The sequence below is a fragment of the Chenopodium album genome, chromosome 26, assembly GCF_948465745.1.
Source record: "Chenopodium album chromosome 26, dcCheAlbu1.1, whole genome shotgun sequence".
NCBI lineage: Eukaryota > Viridiplantae > Streptophyta > Magnoliopsida > Caryophyllales > Amaranthaceae > Chenopodium > Chenopodium album.
The window spans coordinates 18,020,696-18,022,547 of NC_137859.1; positions in this window are offsets into that span (position 1 = coordinate 18,020,696).

Below are 1,852 nucleotides of genomic sequence, written 5' to 3' on the forward strand. Positions count from 1 at the left end.
CTCCCCCCTACGTACACTAGCGTCATACAAGGCGCTAGTTTGATAATATAGAGTTTGGTGGTCAGAAAACATACCTTGCATGCAAAGTTTCATGCTTTCCATTTGCGCCCACATAGCCGCCATATCTTGTTCAAAATCAGGTTGTTGTTGTTGTTGTTGTTGTTTTTGTTGCCTTCTTCGTCTTCCTTGTTGTTGTTGTTGAAACGGTTGTTGTTGTTGTTCCTCTTGCTCTTCTCCTCTTCCTTCCTCCTCCTCCTCATGTACTCCCTCAACCCCGGCTCCCTCAGCAAAATCTGCATCCTCCTCCATCTCATCCTCATCTATCCTACCATTGTCCCTAGGGATCGTCCAAACATTCCTAGCTTCGCGGAAAATGGAGGTAGCGGCCGGGTTAGGGAGAAGGCAATGGTGGGTATTCCGCACTAGCCAAGAGTAGGTACCGGCTCTCCTAGTACTAGTTATGAAACGGAGGGTGTTAACCTGCCTCAAACTAATCCAAATGTCTTCACTCCCTCCAACCGGAGTGCAAGACTCTAAGAACCGCTCTTGGTTAAAATACCGCATTAAACGGGTCACCATGCCCCCACAATGAACTTCCCCCGTCTTAACCCCATGCATAATCTCCTTGCAACCCTCCATGAAAATGTACCCAAAGTTTATCCTAGATCCCAACTCTGGCTTAGTAGCCATCCACAAGACCATGATCTCCTCTCTAGACAACTTTCCCAAATCTTGCTTACTATAAACCGAGTACCCGAGAATTCTATATAGGATCCTAAGGGCCGGATGAATGATCTCACTAGCAAGGGAAACTTTGGAGTCAAATTGTTTTTTGTAGGCTATGGTTCTCCACCAAACAACCTCATTGTACTCACTTTGGGCAAGGGAGATTAGGGGCTCGAAGATATCACCATTGGGTTGAAACCTAGGGCAACATTTAACTCGGCTAGGTTCATGGTGTGCTTAACATTAAAGAGTTGGAAGGAGATGATGTAGTCGGTTTCCCCTACCCTATTGAATTCAAAGGTGGAGAAAAACTCAATTGAAGGCTCCAAGTAGGTTCGGGGGTTAAATTTCAAAAACTCACCCAAGCTTAGGTTTTCGAGGAGCACGTCAAGGTCATTATCTATCCCTAGCTTGGCCATGTCATCACGAAAATAATGGCGGGTGGGTCTAAACTTTCGGTCTTTCATTTTGTTATAGATGGGCAATTGTTTAGACCGGTTCCACAATTTTAGAGGTGGTAGAGGAGGAGGGGCGTCATCATGGTTTGGGGAATGTGTTTGGGATTGAGGGTTTGAGGATTGGCCTTGAGAAGATTGGCCGGGAGATTGGGTCGGGCGCTTTTTGCTACTCTTAGAACGTCTCAACAAATTCATTTTTTTCTTTTTTATTACCACACAAGTTCACAAAAAATTCACAAGAATAATCCAACTCCCTCAAACAAGCAACAAACACCTTTAACACTCACAATCCTCCTTTCAAATCCAACCAAACCCCCAAAAACTACAAGGTACCTGTTTCAATCAACACAACAACCAAAATTCCAACAACAAATACCAATATTAACAATCATCCATCAAATATATGCAAGATTTATCAAGAAAAATCAATCATCACACAAAAATACCAAATTTCACAAAAATAACCATGAAACACAAAAATCATGCTCAAAATCAAGATAAACCAACCAATGTAAAGAAATCAAGTGAAATTGACAAGAATAATACAAAGGTTAGAAGTATACCAAGATTGGAGACTCAAATCAAGCTTAGAGCACCACACACTACCGAAATTTGCCGAAAAACCACGATAAACTTGAGTAGAAGTGATGAAAATGGAGAAATAAGGT